This window comes from Vulpes lagopus, chromosome 1 (genome assembly GCF_018345385.1).
Source record: "Vulpes lagopus strain Blue_001 chromosome 1, ASM1834538v1, whole genome shotgun sequence".
Classification (NCBI taxonomy): Eukaryota; Metazoa; Chordata; class Mammalia; order Carnivora; family Canidae; genus Vulpes; species Vulpes lagopus.
This window is the reverse complement of record NC_054824.1, coordinates 147,936,131-147,950,431: the sequence shown is the minus strand read 5'-3', so window position 1 is coordinate 147,950,431 and position 14,301 is coordinate 147,936,131. Positions and strand designations below refer to the sequence as shown.

The window sequence follows — 14,301 nt, the reverse complement described above, 5'->3', positions numbered from 1 at the left end:
TTCCGCCCTTCTGACCCCCCCCCCCCCAAGGCTTTGCTCACGTTAACGGAGCTCTCGTGGCCTGCTGTGAGCTAACATCAGGAGAATTTTCCTGCTCTGTTTTCTAGAGCCTCGGAGCCACCAGGAAGGAGCTCTCGATAAAACTGTACAGGGATGACGTTGCGACCGATGACCTGGGAATTGGCCGAAGGAGCTGTGACTCCTGGCTTTGCGGGTCTGCGGGCAGAGCTGAGATGGTGGCCATCTGACATTTCTGAGTGGCTTCCCATTTTTTAAAGTTAAGGTAAAATTCACATAACATAAAATTAACTTTTTTATTTTTAAAAAGATTAATTTATTTATGATAGAGAGAGAGAGAGGGAGAGAGAGGCAGAGACACAGGAGGAGGGAGAAGCAGGCTCCATGCCGGGAGCCCAACGTGGGACTCGATCCCGGGACTGCAGGATCGCGCCCTGGGCCAAAGGCAGGCGCCAAACCGCTGAGCCATCCAGGGATCCCAAATTAACCTTTTTCAAGTGTACAGTGGCATTTAGTACATTCACAGTACTGTGTGATCCCAGCCACCTGTATGTACGTAGTTCCCAGACCTTTACACCACCCTGAAAACCTCCTACATGTTATATAGTTTCTTCTCATCCCCTTCTCCCCCAGCCCCTGGCAATCACCAATCGACTTCTATCTCCATGGATTTCCCTATTCTGACATTTCATATAGATAGAATCATACAATATTTGACCTTTGCGGTCTGGCATCTTTGATTTGGATAATGTCTTTGAGGTTCATCCTTCCTGTGGTGTTTTTAGCCTTCATTCCTTTCCATGGCTAAATAATATTCTGTTGTAGGAATGTCCTACTATTTGTTGATTCATTCATTCACTGATCGACCTCTGGACTGTTTCCAACTTTTGGTTATTGTCCATCCTGCTACTATAAACACATGTGTACATGTATTTGTTTGAGTGTCTTTTTCAATTATTTGGGGTACATGCCAGGAGTTAAATTTCTGGGTCATATGGAAATTCTATGTTTAGCTTTTTGAGGAACCACCAAACTGTTTCCCACAGAGGATGAACCATTTTACATCTCTCAAGCAATCAATAGAAAGTTCCCATTTCTCCACACTGTCCAACACTTGTTATTTGGAAAACTATTATTATTATTGATTTCCCAGTGGGTATGAAGGGACACCTTATTCTGGTTTTGGCTTGCATTTCCCTATTAATTAGTGATGTTGAGCATCTTCATGTGCTCATTGGCCATTTGTGTGTGTTCTTTGGAGAGATATCTGTTCAAGTCTTTTGCCTATTTTTTTCCTTTGCCCATTTAAAAAATTTAGTTAGCTTTTGTATTGCTGAGTGGTATGAGCTCTTTACCTATCTGGATACCAGACGCCTGTCAGATACACAGTTTGCAAATATTTTCTCCCACACCGTGGGTTATCTTTTCACTTTCTGATAATGTCCTTTAAAACACACATGCCTTTAGTGTCTATTAATTCCAATTGATCTATTTTCCATTCATTGCTTATGCATTCAGTGTCATATCTAAGAATCTATCATCAAATCCAAAACCATGAGCATTTACCTCTGTGTTTTCTTCTGAGAGTTTTATAAGAGCACTTCTATTTAGGTGGTTGATCCATTTTGAACTAATTCTTATATATGGTATAAGGCCTGGGTCTAGCTTAATTCTTTTGCATGTGGATATCCAGTTGTCCCAGTACCATTTGTTAAAGAGACTGTCTTTTCCCCAATAAATGGCTGTGGCCCACTTGTCAAAAATCAATTAGCCATAGACAAATGGAAAAAATCAAATATTATTTAAAAGCTGCTTAAATGCAGGGCACCTGGGTGGCTCAGTTAATTAAGTGTCTGACTCTTGACTTTGGCTCAGGTCATGATCTCATGGTTGTGTGAGGTTGAGCTACATGCTCAGTGGGGAGTCTGCTCAAGATTATTTCCCTCTGCCCCTCCCCTCTATGCTCTCTCTCTAAAATAAATAAATAAATCTTTAAAAAAATAAAAAAATAAAAAAATAAAAGCTGCTTAAATGCAAATTAACCCAACCCAAGCTGGAAATGGTACAGGCCAACATTTTGACAGATAAAATAATATGCAAATAATGATCTTTGATAAATTAGGGAAATGAATTACAATGAACAGAATCACAAAATAATAAGTTCTTTCTTAAATATTTATTTATGTAAGCATGCATGCACACACATGCACAAGTGAGAGGAGGGCCAGAAGGAGAGAGAATCTCAAGCAGACTCTCCCCACTGAGCACAGAGCCTGACATGGGGCTCAATCTCATAACCCTGAGATCATGACCTGAGCTGAAGTCACAAGTCCAATACTTAACCAACTGAGCCACCCAGGTGCCCCTACAATAATAAGTTCTTAAAAGGGAAGAGACATTTGAGGGTCACAAACTCTAACTCTAATATGTAAGCACCCTCTGCAGAATCCCTAAGGAAGGTCTGCTCAGCCAGATCTGTTGTTTTGGGAGCTTTTGGTGTTGTACATTAGTGAGGGGTTGAATTTTAGCCCTAATGGAACATAAAGACGCATAAAATGAGTTAGGAAGATTTTCTTTTCTATTTTTTGGTATAGTTTGAGAAGGATTCATGTTAATTCATCTTTCTTTTAAGATTTATTTGAGAGAGAGAGAGAGAGAGAACAAGCAAGTGCAGAGGGAAGACATAAGGAGAGGAGAGAGAATCCTCAGATTCTCACTGAGCTTGGAGCCCAACACAGGGCTCGATCTCATGACCCCGAGATCAAGACCTGAGCTGAAATCAAGAATCAGCCACTTAATAACTGAGCAACCCAGGCACCCCAGTGTTAATTCTTCTTTAAGGATGTTGTAGAATTCACCTGAGAAGCCATCTTATCCTGCCTTTGGAGGGAGTTTTGATCACTAATTCAATCTTGTTGTTTTTTTTTTTTATAAGTATGTTCCAATATCCTCTTCCCTCTTGAGTCAGTTTTGATAATTTGTGTGTTTCTAGGAGTTTGTCCATTTCATCTGTCCAATTTGTTGGTGTACAATTGTTCATAGTATTCTCTTCTCCCCACTGCAAGCATTATAGTAATGCCCTCACCTTTATTCCTGATTTTATTTGCATCTTCTCCTTTTTTTTCTTAGTTTACCTAAAGATTCATCAATGTTGTTGAGCTTTTCAAATTTTTCATTTTAATTGTTGTACGTTTAAGCTCCAGAATTATTCCATTTGCTTCCTTTTAATAATTTCTATATCTCTTGATACCCTCTGTTTATATTTTGATTGTTCTCTGGCTTCCTTTAGTTCTCTGTCCAAAGTTTCTTTCAGCTATTTGAACATATTTTTTAAAGATTTTATTTATTTATTTGAGAGAGGGAGTGAGCAAGAGAGAGAACACATGAGCAGGGATAGGGGGAGAGGGAGAAGCAAGCTCCCTCCTGAGCAGGAAGCCCAACATGGGGCTTGATCCCACAACCCTGGGATCATGACCTGAGCTGAAGGCAGACGCTTAACCAATTGAACCATCTAGGCACCCCACTATTTGAACATATTTAAGATCGTTCCTTTAAAGTCTTGGTTTGGGATGCCTGGGTGGCTCAGCAGTTAAGCATCTGCCTTTGGCTCAGGGCGTGATCCTGGAGTCCCAGGATCAAGTCCCACATCAGGCTTCCTGCATGGAGCCTGTTCTCTCTCTGCCCGTGTCTCTGCCTCTGTGTGTGTATGTGTGTGTGTCTCATGAATAAATAAATAAAATCTTAAAAAATAAATAAATAAGTCTTGGTCTTAGGAAGTCCAATATCTGGGCTTCCTCAGGGATGGTTTCTGTCCATTTTTTTCCCCTGAGTTACGCATTTCTTTTTCTTTGCTTTGTAACTTTTTGTTGAAAATTGCACATTTTGAATATTATAACTCTGGAAATTAGATTCTGTTCCCCCTTTGGAAGGTTTGCTGTTATTTCTTGTTAAGGGTTACAGTCATCCATTTATTTAGTGATATTTCCAAACTGTTTTTTGCAGACTGTATTCCTTATCATGTGTAGTCACTGAAGTCTCTATTCTGTTATCTGTCAGCCACCGGCCAAACACAGATTTCTTTAAACACCTGGAGGCAAGAAGAAACAAAACAAAAAGCAAACAACCAGACCAAAACAAAACCCCAAACTAAAAGGAAACACTCTTGATCTTTTAAGATTGTCTCTAAGCTGGTCATCTCTGCTCCACCTTTCTAGGACACCTGCCACTCTGCTTTAGCCTTTACTTTCTGCTTGCATGAAGCCCAGAGATTAGCCAAAGGTGTATACCTTGGGTCTCTCAGGTCTTTTCTCAGCATTTTTCTGGCCCTGGGCACAGTCTATGCCTCGACTACCTGGTATATGAAGTAGCCCTTCAAAACCCTTCCTCCTCAGTCTCCTTTTCCCAGGTCTTTCTGGTTTGTCAGCTTCTTACCCTATCTTCCTTCCCTTGCCCCAGACAGCTATGTGTAGTACATGTCTTTAAATGCTTTCAATAGATACTACCTGGGAATGGCTCCATCCAGAAGATGAAGCAAAGTTCAGCAGTCCCTCAGAAAACTGCCAGCCAGGTCAATGTGCACAACCACATGTTTGAGAACAAGGTCCATATCTGAATCCCACTAGGGATTCAGGCTGTTGTTCCCAGGGCTGTTGCTGGGCTGGGGAACAGGAGATGGTAGGCAGGAAGCAAAAATTGTGCAACTTTTTTTTACTAAATTAAGCTGCTTTTTTCCTCATTATACGTGCTCCTGCTTGCTCTAGGTTTGTTATTAGATTCCAGAGTTCAAAAAAAAAAAAAAAAAAAAGCCGATTCTATCGGGGTTTGCCAGCTTAATGGTTGCTTAAATGGAGGGACTGAGCCTTGGAGCTTCTTATCTGCCATTTTCCATGACATCTTCCTGAGTAGCCTCACTTTCAGCACTGATCACTATTGATTGAAATTTTGTCCTTGATACTATGCTTTTCTTATTTCCTTCCTGTCTTGTGAACTTCACCTCCACTGCCCATCCTTGCTTCCAGGCCTTGGGGGCTGGAGGGGCTGTCCTCACTGTATACACTTTTCTTGGGGAACCCAAGTACTCCTAGAGCTACCACATCTGTGTTGATGAAGCCTGGCACTGAGTCTCCAATTTAGTCCTTAGAGCCCCAGACATGTGGACAACTGCTCTCAGACTGTTCCACTTAGAAATACCACAGGCCATTCTAGTAAAGCCATGTAAGTAAATTCTGTCTAAAAGGATGGAACAAGAAGAGGCATGTCCTGGGGCACCTAGGTGGCTCAGCAGATGAGTGTCTGTCTTTGGCTCAGTTCAAGATCCTGGGGTCCTGGGACTGAGTCCTACATTAGGCTCCCTCTGCCTATGTCTTGCCTCTCTGTGTGTGTCTCTCATGAACGAATAAATAAAATTTTAAAAAAAGAAGAAGAAAGGGCATCTCCTTACTCTCATTCTTCCTATTTAGAGTACAGAGGTAATAGCCAGAGCTCAAGCTGCCCTCTTGGAGTGTGATGATCGTGAGGATCGTGAAGCACAAAATGGAAGGAACTCTGACAATTGTGGAGGTACTAGCTTAGAATTGCTTACATCCTTAGTCTCAGGATGGAAAAACAACCTTTATCTGTTTAGGTAATTGTTATTTTGTGATTCCCTCACATGCAACTAAACAAAGCTTACTTAATAACACCAAGCCATCCCAGCCCTCTTCCCCTTACATCATTGGCTCCACCAGCTACCCTAAACTCCCCGTGCAAGCTATTACAAGGGCTTACTCACTTGCCTGCCTCACTGCCTTGGAAAATCTCCAGAACAAAGATTGTCCATTTCTCAGATTCTTGCCATGCAATCAGCTTCTTTAAGGCAAGAAAGGGTGGGATCAGGAATGGACATTGGTTGGGTCCCAATTCTATGTGCTTTACATTTTATTTGTTAATTGTTGGAGCAACTCTGTGAGGGGCAGCACATTGTTCTTGCTCTTTTACATATGAGGAAACAGAGGTTCACAGAGACAAGGAAGCTTCTCAAATGTGCATAGATGATGAGCGGAAGTGCTAAGTATGGAACTCAAGTCCGCCTGGCCTGATACCACACACCTCTCTCCCCTGCTAGAAACTTCCATGGCAGGGCCCCAGCAGTGCTAAGTCAAGTGATCCTTGATGAATTAATTCCCTTAATGGTTCTCCTTTGAGGTCATCACCATCAGCTGCTTTTCACATGCTGGTTTGTGAGGGATAGGGAAGTGTCTTTTTCAACCTGCTCTCAGTTTGAGATGGGATGGCTTCTGTCTCAGGTTTTTTGGTGTTCTGGGGGGTTATGTTTTCTTTTTAAATCTTTTTTTAAGATTTATTTATTTATTTTAGAGGGAAAGAGAGAGAGAGAGAAAGCACAAGTGGGAGGGACAGAGGGAGCAGAAGAGAGAACCTTTAGCAGACTCTGCACTGAGCACAGAGCCCAATGTGGGGCTCGATCCCACAGTCCTGAGATCATGACCTGAGCTGAAACCAAGAGCCAGACATTTAACTGACTGTGCCACCAGCCGCCCCCCCCCGACCCTGATTATGTGTGTCTGTGTGTGTGTGTGTGTGTGTGTGTGTGTGTGTGTGTGTGTTTAACACTGGGAGACAGTGGGGGGTAGTGGAGACCACATGAACTTGAGAACCAGGTGCACCTGGGCTTGAAATCCATCTCTTCTGGGGCACCTGGGTGGCTTAGTCGTTAAGCATCTGCCTTCGGCTCAGGGTGTAATCCTGGGGTCCTGCCATCAAGTCCTATATTGGGCTCCCTGCAGGGAGCCTGTTTTTCCCTCTGCCTATATGTTTGCCTCTGTGTCTCTCATGAATAAATAAAATCTTAAAAAACAAAACAAAACAAAAGAAATCCATCTCTTCCACTTATTACTGCATGGCCCAGGATAGGTACTTAGTCTTGCTGGGCATCCATTCTTCATCTGGGAAGGGTATAATGATATCTGCTGAAGATGGTGGGAGGATTAAAAGGGAAATAGGATAACAGTGGCCAGAGAACAACTGGCTTTCAGCAAATATAAGCCATCCTCCTGCCTCTACCTCCTTCCTCTATTTGAGGTGGGAGCTTGATTTTGTTTAACATTGAAATGACAGACTTTTACTGTTCACAAATATTCTACACCACCCACTTCTGGGGTGCCATACTTCTCTGTCCTGTTGAGCAGGACTGACAGTGTGACTTTGACCAATGTCAACAGAAGTACTGTGTGGCAGCTCTGGACAGAAGCTCTAGCATCCTGGGCATGTTTCGCCTGCTCTCTTATCCTTCCAACAGATCAGCTGTGTTCCAGACAGAAGCAGCTCCACTAGGCTGGATCCACAGCTAGTGTAACGAGGGCCATGTCCTTTGTGCAGGAAACACATCTGCGTTGTTGTACGCCACTGAGACCCAGAGCCATTTGTCATTGCAGAGTAGCTTAGGCTGATCTGATCTATACCTTTGACATTTGGCATCCTATAGTTCCATGCAATATTTTTCATTGTAAACTTTTCTGGAAGGTTCATTTAATGAACTTATGGTTTTCATGGTGGGTACTTAAAAATAAGCAGTTATTTCTTGTTATAAAACAAGCAGTTTCCTTGTTATGAAAACTGTATACGTTGTAGAAGACACTTTGCCCATCTTATGTCTTTTTCTGGTATTTCTTCTACAATTTTCTTCATCGAGAGTTTGGTAGAATTTTTAAAAAAGATTTTTATTTATTAATTTGAGAGAGAGAGAACCAGCAGAGGGGAGAGGCAGAGGGAGAGGGAGAAGCAGACTCCCCATGGATCAGGGAGCCCCATGTGGGGCTTGATCCCAGGACCCTGGGATCATGACCTGAGCTGAAGGCAGACACTCAACTGACTGAGCCATCCAGGTACCCCTGGTAGTTTTTGAAGCTGGAAGCCTTGTTGGCCCCAGGTCCATTCTTCCCATGTGCCCTCTGGCTCACAGTAATATATGAAGTCTCTAACAAGGTTTTCAGGGCACCTCACACAGAAGGTGGGTGGCATTCAGGTTTGAGACATCTCCATCTTATACCCCAGATAGTTGTATAACTAATATGCCTTCTCCGGTCATAAAGCTATAGAGCCTATGTTTGTTTAACACCATGCTGAAAGAGTTTCATCACTAACCACTCTGCTCCTAGCAAATACCTAGTTATTAATGTCCTCATGAGGAGACTAGACCAGGTCACCTGCCTTCTTACTTTCCCTGTCCTTCCAGAATCAGAGAAGTTGTCACAAGCCAGCCTCTCTACTTCTCCATTTTCCAAGGCAGCTGTTTGCAATTTAATTTTTTTTTCTGACTCTTGAAGTCTAAAAAATTTTTATTGTAATTCAGGGGATTTCTCATTATGATAGTGACAGAGTAGCCTATACTAGTTTATTCCTCTAGCAAATAATGATAACTCTAGACAAGGTGTTTTAGAAATACATAATTTTGAAGTACGGAAGAGCAGCTAGAAGCAGGCAGAAACTGGAAGGTACTTGACTTGGGGAAGAAAACTGCACTGTGGGGTCTTGTTTTTTATGTTTTTTTCCCAGGGGGCATGACCAGTCTGTGACAGCATGGGGTAACTAAAAGTCAAGCAGAAAGACAGAGTCACAGCCACATTCAGACTTTCTTTGAGATGCACAGTCAGGTACCCGAAACCTGAGGATGGAGCCATGCAGGGTGAGCTCCCCAAATCTATATATAAATTCCACCTCGAATCCCTGGCCATTCCCTAAACTGTATGATGATATTAGCAGAGATGAAGGACATTTTCTGACAGTGAAAGAGACACATCAGGAGGATATCACCATCCCATGTATGTTCCTGGTCCTACAGCGTCTGAGCACTTGAAAGAAACACCGAGGGGCACCTAGATGGTTCAGTGGCTAAGCACCTGCCTTTGGCTCAGGTCATGATCCCAGGGTCCTAGGATTGAGTCCCACATTAGGCTCCCCACAGGGAGCCTGCTTCTCCCTCTGCCTATGTCTCTGCCTCTCTCTCTGTGTTTCTCATGAATAAATAAATAAAATCTTAAAAGAAATAAAAAGAATCAAGCCAAATTGTAGGACATGCTGCTGGTGTCATGGAACTGCTCAGTGTGGGGAATGCTCCCACCAAGTCTGGTGTCAGAAGCATCATGGGGGTGGTAGTGGGAGACCAGAGGAGGACTGAGCTTTTGTTTATCCACATAAGGCAACACTCAGGTTGCAGGGATTGGGACCTGTTATAGTGGGGGGCATTATTCAGCCCTCAACCCTCAAAGATTCACGTCCATCCCACATGCAACACACTCACCCCGTTCTGGCATCCCCAAGTCTCAACCCATGACAGTATCAACTCAAGCCCCAAATCGTGTCTGAATTTCCCCAGTCTGAAATTTCCAAATGTCATCATGTGCATCATCTTAATCAGGTAAGGAGGAGACCCTGGGCATGGTGCATCCTGGAACAAAGTTCCCTTCTGTCTGTGGACCAGTAAAACTAGAAAACGAGTTAACTGTTTCCAAAATTCAATTGTGGGACCAACACAGGATAACAGGTACAGACACTCCCATTCCAAATGGGAGAAAATGGAGGAAGAAAGGAATCACCAGCCCCAAGCAATTGTGAAATCCATCTGGGTAAACTCTATTGGGTCGCAAGACCCAGTAGGGATCCTTTATGGCTCCAGGACCCCCTGAGTCATGTTCCTTTTTCTTGAGGGGTAGTTGAGCAGATTTGCCAGCCTGTTTACTGCCTCTAGAATGCAGGGAGCCCGATGGCCTTCTAATCCTCTATCTCTTTCAGGTTGAGCTGGCAGGCTTCTGCCGACACAGGATTCTCCAACGCCTTGTGCATGTCACAGGTGCGACACCATAAACACAAGCTTCCTCCACAGACATTTCCTGAGTTCTCCCATCACCATCCTGGGCCTCTGTTCCAGTGGCTGAGGGGACCCACAGTTCACATGGCTGGTCTCTCCAACACCAGCAAGTGGTCTGCTTTCTGGACAGCTGGCAAATCTCCTTATTTTGCATTCTGTGATCTGGTTAGCCTGAGAGTTTCCCAAATCAAGTCTTGGCTTTTTTTTTTTTTTTAAGTTTATTTAGTTAAGCAAATCCATACTCACAACCCCAAGATCAAGAGCCACATATCCCATCAAATGAGCCAGCCAGGTGTTCCTAGTGTTGGCTCTTCTTATCTTAACAGTTCTCCCCTGCTCAACATATCTGTTACTTCTCGAATTTTACTATAAGCAGCACTTTTTTTTAAAACAAATATTGTCTATTATAGATATTGCACTCCCAATTTAAAAATCTTCCCACAGGGAAGCCAGGGTGGCTCAGCGGTTTAGCACTGCCTTCAGTCCAGGGCCTGATCCTGGAGACCCGGGATCGAGTCCCACGTCTGGATCCCTGCATGGAGCCTGCTTTTCCCTCTGCCTGTGTCTCTGCCTCTCTCTCTCTCTCTCTCTCTCTCTCTCTCATGAATAAATAAATAAAATCTTTAAAAATAAATAAATAAAAATCTTCCCACAAACACAACTCCCAGGCCAGGTGGTTTCCTTAGTAAATTCCATCCAACATTTAAGGAAAAAATAATGCCAACCTCACACAAACCCTTTCAGAGCACAAAGAAGGAAGGAGTAATTTCCAACCAGTTTGATGATGCCAGCAACCATCTTGAAACCAAAATATACAGAGATGCTATGAGAAGAGAAAATCATAGACCGATACCCCTTGTGAACATGGATACATACATTACATACATCTTTAACAAAATATTAATGAATGGAACCCAGCAACATAAAAAAAAGCAACACATCATTCTAAATGGGATTTATCCTTTGGGTGCAAAGTTGGTATCATACGGGAAATCAATTGTCATCCATTGTATGAACAGAATCAAGAAGAAAAACCATGTGGCCATCTCAGTAGATGTAGAAAAAGAACTTGAAAAATTCTTTACTCATTCATAATAAAAATCTCCGAAAACTAGGAATACAAGGCAATTTCCTCATTCTGATAAACACTATGAAAAACCTATAGGTAATAAAGGTAAAATATTGAATGTTTTCCCCTAAGACTGGGAAGAAGGCAAGACTGTCTGTTCTCAATTCTATTCAGCATTGTGCTGGAGCTCCTAATGATTGCAATCAGGCAAAGAAAAGTAAATACAAGGCATAAAGATCAGAAAGGAAAGAGAAAAACCATATCTGCGTCTAACATAACCATCTATAAGGCAGCTACAAAATAACCACTGGAACTAATAAGTGACTTTAGTAAAATCACATTATACAAAGTTAACACACAAAAATTAAGTGTATTTTGATATACTTACAACAAGCAATGAAAAATGAAAAATTTTAAAGCCCTTTTTAATAGCATCCAAAACAAGAAGAAAGTACTTCAGAAAAAAGTTATCAAAGTACATGCAAAAACTCTACCATAGAAACAACATGAAAATCATGAGAAAATTCAAGAAAACCCACATAAATGGAAAAATGTATCATGTCTATGGAGTAGAAGATGTTGAGTTTCCCCAAAATTATCTATAAATTCAATGTTATACCAGTTACAGTCTCAATTAAATTAAAATATTTTTTTGGTAGAAACTGACAGGTTGATTAAAAAAATCCAAATGGAGGGGTACCTGAGTGGCTTAGTCGGGTGAGTAGCCAACTCTTGTGTTTCGGCTCAGGTCATGATCTCAGGGTTGTGAGATCAAGCCCACCATTGAGCTCTGTGCTGGGCATGGAGTCTGCTGTGGCATCTCTCTCTCTCTCTCTCTCTCTCTCTCTCTCTCCCTCCCCCTCCCCCAGCTCATGCACACATATATACTCTCTCTCTCTCTCAAAAAAAAAATTATAATGGAAATGTAAAGAGCCTAGAATAGCCAAAACAATCTTGAAATAGAACAACTGGGGATCCTGGGTGGCTTAGCAGTTGAGCATCTGCCCTTGGCCTAGGGCATGATTCCGGAATCCAGGATCGAGTCCCGCATCAGGCTCCCTGCATGGAGCCTGCTTCTGCTCCCTCTGCCTAAGTCTCTGCCTCTCTGTGTGTGTCTCTCATGAATAAATAAATACATCTTTAAAAAAAAAGGAAAGAAAAGAAATAGAACAACAGGAGGACTCACCGAACCTGATTTCAAGACTCCTATAATGCCATAGTAACCAAGACAGGATGGTACTAGCATATAGGCAAATGAATCAATGGAACAGAATAGAGTCTAATAGATAATCAATTGATGCCAAGGTAACTCAATAGGGAAAGGAAAGTTTTTTCAACAAACAGTGCTGGAGCTATTGGATAAATGTAGGGGGAAAAAATGAACCTTGTCTTCTATTTAAGTCATAGACTTAAACGTAAATGCTAACACTGGATACCTTCTAGAAAAAAAATTAAATGATTATTTTCATGACCTTGCAAAAGGGAAAATTTTCTCAGAGCAGACACAAACACAAAAACATTAAACATAAAATTAAAAATTGATTATATTGGTCATTTTTGAAATGAAATATTCCTGCTTCTTGAAAGACACCATCAATAAAACAAAAAGACAAGTCAGATTGTTGGAAAATATTTGCAATACATACATTCGACAAAAGACCTATATCCAGAATATATGAAGAACTCCTACAAACAAATAACAAAACACCAACCATCCAGTTAAAAATGGGCGAAAGATTCAACCAGATACCTAACAAAAGGAGATATATAAATGGATAAAAGGAACATGAAAAGATGTCCAACATCGTTAGTTGCCAGGGAAATGCAAGTTAAAACCACAAGTTGTCATCCTCGAGAATGACTAAAATTAAAGAATGACAACAGCAGATGTGTTGAGGGGGCCAAGCAACTGGAGCTCTCATACTGGTAGTAGGGTAAAATGGAAACTTGGAAAATGTACACATGCATCCATCCTATGACCCTGTACTTCCGTTCCTAAGTATTTCTCCAAGAGAAATAAAACATACTGTCCAGAACAACTCTTGAATAAGAATCTTTGTAGCAGCTTCATTCACAATTGCCAAAAACTGAAAACAGCTCCAAAATCTATCATCAGAATAGATAAACAAATTGTTGTGGAATACTTAGCAATTAGAATAATGTAGTGAGAGGTGCCCAGCTGGCTCAGTCAGTGGAGTGTGAGACTCTTGATCTCGGGTTCGTGAGTTCAAGACCTGCATTGGGAATAGAAATGACTAAAAAAAATAAAATCTTAGAAAAAAAATAACATAGTGATACATGTGCAACAACATGAGTGAATCTCAAAGATATCCTAGTGAAAGGAGTCAGACATGAAAGAGTACCTGCTGTACCATACCATGTTTATAAAGGGTAGGAATGGATGAAAACATCTATGGGCTAGAAATCAGAGCAGTGATTTCCTGTGGGGGTGAAAGGGACCTGAAAGGGACATTCGAGAACTTTCAGGGTGTTAGAACCATATATTCCATCAGAGTCGTGGTTACATGGGTGTATACACTCACCTAGGTCCGCTCAACTATGTATTTAATACCTGTGTTTCACTGTATATAAAATTTAATGTATTATATGTAGTATAGATAAATATATGCAACACATAAAAAATATATATTTGTTATGGGCACTCCAATATCCAAAGAAGTGCTAGTTAAGGTACAGATCAAAAGCAAAATAAAATGCATGTCACTGCGATTTTTTCCTCTTTTTTTTTGGCCACAGTAAACACATGATGCCTTAAGTTAAAATACATAATGAAGATTTTCAAGTGTTGTATGTTGTCTTTTCTTTCGCCTTTACTTCTCTGCAGTCTAAGCTTAAAAAGTCTTTGCCCAGACAGAAATTTGGGGGAAAAATTTTTTTTTCTTCTCATTTCTCTGTAATCTGTCCAGAACTCATTTGGAGGGAAGAATGCCTGACTGCAATGGGGCAAGAGCAAAGGCCTTTCTTTTCACAGTGACATTCCCTCCCATGGGCTCCTTGTTTCTAGATGTCTGCTGCCTCCGGCCAAAGGGAAGAGGTGGCAGCTGTTTGCGGAGAGCCTGAGAGTGTCAGCCTCTCCACAAAGGGGCGCAGTCCCTTCCCTGCACATGACCATCTTTCTCTAAATGGCCTCATTTTCTTGTTCATACAGCTTGAAATTAGCTTGGTTTCTTGAAATTAAAACAAAGGCATAGTCCAGAAAATGCTCAAAAAAAGACAAAACAGAAATCATCCCCTGGGGAAAAAAAAACACAGGAAAATCCTCTAAATGGAATATAAGCATCTTGAAATACATATGCGTATTATACACGAACCCCAGGAGTGGTGACCGTTG

General features: G+C 41.6%; 1 long non-coding RNA gene across 1 annotated transcript; it reads left to right on the top strand.

Annotated features, from left to right (window-relative positions):
- Positions 1 to 56: 56 nt before the first annotated feature.
- LOC121499867 lies at positions 57 to 9,840 on the top strand. The gene is made up of 3 exons (XR_005990252.1): positions 57 to 283; positions 5,478 to 5,577; positions 9,805 to 9,840. It is a non-coding gene; the product is annotated as an uncharacterized LOC121499867 (long non-coding RNA).
- Positions 9,841 to 14,301: the final 4,461 nt, after the last annotated feature.